Here is a 3,681-nt window from a genome sequence, read left to right as displayed (position 1 = left end):
GTTTGAGTTGGACTTTATATACAAAGTATGAGTCTGAGTTAGGCTTTTGTTGGCCAGGTTTGTGCTGTAACCTGAGGATAAGGAAAACTCTTAGTCGTGAAAACTTGGCTTTGTTAGCTAATGGTACCACATCCATGGAACTTCACGAATTCTCCAGAAAAATCTGAGGTGATTCAGGTAAGAATGGGCTTATTAAAACATACCTACTTTCCTCTATGTTTGGTGAAAGCATTACAGGTAGCAGTAATTGAAAACATAATAAAAAGGAAATATTCCCCCATTGTTCATGAAATTCTCTCCCCCCTAGATTGAAAATGCCCGGTATCTGACCAATCACTGGACTTCATTATGACCGCTTAATTCCTTAGCAAGGCGACGTGTTGGGCCCAGAAAAGCAATCATCTTTAAAAAGTCACCAACTAACCAGATTGCTTCTTTCTGTTGTTATAGACTTGATGTATTCACTCAGAAGCAGTCTCACAGAAGAAAACACTAAAACCACAATAAATTGAGCTCTAATGGACGTGAACGACTGTGTTCTGTATCCAGTTTTGGAATGTTTTGTACAAAACAGTTGAACCTCCACTAATTTGTGCTAGGGAGTGGTTGCAAGGACTGAAGAATGTTGGTAGATGCTGTGTGTGTGTTTATGTAAGGCATTTTCTAGAAGAAAAAATGTTAAGATAGATGTCTGTCATAAATTGATATGAATCACTTGAGCCCAAAGTTCATAGTAAATCCACACTGTGGCTACTTCAATTTTATAGATTGGTACAGCCAATATATATATATATATATATATATATGTGCAGTCTGTTGAGAGAAAAGAGCAATTTGTGTTTGAAATGAAAATAAAGTTCTGTAGATAACACTCTGGACTTCAGTTAAATGTGTCCCTCATCTTGGAATATTCTTGCTCAGCAGTCAGTGTAAGTCCCCACAGAAGTAGATCTGGGTTCTAGTTTTTGTTGTTGTTGTCTTCGGTTTTTTTTTAAGGAAAATTTGTTCCAATTTTATTTGTGTAATGCTAAATTATTTTCCAGATGGCCGTACAAATGCCCAGCTCCACCAACAATACAGTAGTGTACTTATTTTTCCACACTCCCCCCAACATTGACTATTTCCATCTTTACTTAATCTTTGCCCCCTTTTTTAAAAACATTTATTTTGATTTATCAACAATCATTTTCTGTAAGTGGGTTTTAGTTTTTTAAAAGACCATCCTGGGGAATAAGAATAAGATGAGGAAAGCATCAGTGAGTCTTATCTAAACCTGGCCAGGGACTGGATTCATTCTTCCAAATGCAACTCTGTTTCTACCAATAGCCTGTCCAGGCCTGCCCCTGCCACTTGTACTTAAGTGGATATAGTGAGTGGGGAAAAAAAGTAGACCCGCCTTTCCCTCCATCCTTCCTCCCTCCCCCATTGCCTTGTCTCTTTAAAGTCTGTTAGCCCTTGCCTAACCTTTGTTTCTCCCCCAAGTAGTTAAAGAATTATGTTCTGGAGAATAAAAACGCTGGCAGGATTATTTGGCATAGTGAATCTCTTTCCATTTGAGGGAATAATGAGGTCACCAGAAGAATGAGTGGCAAAAGGGAAGAGGCTACAACTCCTGGGCGTGCCAATCCTCGAGACTGAAGTAGAACTCAAAAAATGGTGAGGAGACCAAATGGCTAGTAGTGCAAGGTCTGCTTGTGCAAAACTAGTGAACGTGCCTCTGCGGCCAGGTGTAGCCGTCGGATGGATCTGTTGAACAACTTTTCATCGCTGAGTTTGCCTTCGTTTCCACAACTCCATGTAATAAGGATATTGGCTTTGCCCCAGTGCAGCTGCCTGGACCATAATAGGCATTTACTGTTAAAAGGACCAACCTGTGCAAACCTTCAGCCACTCTTTAAGCGTGTTGGCTCTCTGGGGCTAACGAAAGCTCCAGCAGTGCAGGGAAGTAACACTCAGGCCCATGTTTTAATAGCTGTCAGTCATCACTCTGTGAGAGCCTTTATTGAGATTTATTCTAGCATCCAAAAACCAGTGCTAAAACACAAAAACAGTGCACATCCATGGGATGGTCATTAGAATAACGATGAAACTCAAAACTGCATCACCGGGTTCAGTAGTCGGAGGACCTGGGATCGTTCACCTTGGAGAAGACAAGACGAGTGGAACGTGATTGCTGCTGTGGAGTATTTAAAGGGTTCCAACCAGCAGCAGTGGTTGGACGTTATGGGGACAAACATTCATCTGAAACTGAATCGGCTGCCTTGAGGGAGTGTCTGTGTATCCCAGGAGGTGTGTGAATGAGAGCTCACCTGGGCCGCTAATTGTAGATTAATTGATTAATGATGATAAGCATCAGGCAGAATAATCTTCCAGGTCCCTTCCAGTTCGTATTCTGTGAATGGGTGGGATGCTTTGGGAGTAAGGACCAATTTCAAGAAAATGTGTGCACATTTGGTGAATTCTATTTTTGTTGTCTACGTTACAATCAGAAGAGGCACTGATATAAATATGTGGGTGTGTACACGTACATGTCTGCATGCACAGGTCTGTGTTCAGAATGTGTTTCGGGCTAATACGGAACCAAACAAGGAGATTGGGAGGTAGAACTCCTAGTCCTGCTTCCTGCATGAGCACATAAGTTCTCCGCTCCACGTTAAGGATTAGTTGTTTCATGTAAGTCTGTTGCTTAAGTGGTCACCCGCAAGGTAATGTGCTACTAGCTGTAGTAATTATTTAACTTTCGAAAGTAGGTCCTTTGGAGCCCTGGTACCAGTGGAGTTTATTAATGCTACAAACATGTCCAAGAAAAGCAGTATGGCATGGCGTATAGAGGGCCAGCCTCAGAGTCAATGAGGTCAGGGTTCAGGTCCTGCGTCGGACAGATTCATCCTGTCTGTGTGCCCGCTGGCACATCGAGCCTTTTAACGCCCCACAAGCAACTCTCAAAGCCTCTCCATTATAGTGCCACTCAACAACTAAGCAATTTCCACCCTGGAAGTTCCCCACTCCAGGCATTCCCCCTCTAAGTTTTGGTAACAGTGGGCAGTGAGATGGACTGCTGGTCTCAAAAGAATGAAAAAGCATTCATGGACTAAGTGCCAGGGATACAACTGCAAAAGCATGACAATGCCGACGCTTGATAGAGAGGTGATGGCCAGGGAAGGGGGTGTGGGTCAGAGAAGTGATGTTGAGGGGGCCAGAAGGCTCTCCAGGGTCACCACCTTTCCTGAGTTCCTTGGAGTGTTCCTTTGATTCCATTTCTCTGGGCTAGGAGGGTTGGGGTTGGGACAGTCTGGTAGGTCGGAAGATGAGGACGCTTGGGACTAGGTAGTGCAGGGATGAATGACTGAAGAGCGTTCCAAAGCAGGGAAAGTTGGCAAATGTGAATAGCGTCGGGGGAAGGGTGGGTTCTTGTGTGGGCATTTAGTGACCTGGATCTCTTCATAGTGGTCCCAGTGAAAAGGAGCTGTTTTTAAAAAGCATTAACCATATCTCTTGAGTTTCTTGGTGCTTGGTACCATTTGGTGGACAGACTGTACCTAAAGTATTATATTGGCGAGGCACCCAACCATGACCCCCTCTGCATCCTGCCAGCCCCTCCTAACTCACACACACACACACACACACACACACACACACACACACACACACACACACACACATACACACACATACACACAG

This window comes from Phascolarctos cinereus, unplaced genomic scaffold (assembly GCF_003287225.1).
Source record: "Phascolarctos cinereus isolate Bilbo 61053 unplaced genomic scaffold, phaCin_HiC Scaffold_9;HRSCAF=440, whole genome shotgun sequence".
Taxonomy (NCBI): Eukaryota; Metazoa; Chordata; class Mammalia; order Diprotodontia; family Phascolarctidae; genus Phascolarctos; species Phascolarctos cinereus.
The sequence above is the reverse complement of the archived record's forward strand: the minus strand, read 5'-3'. Positions refer to the sequence as shown.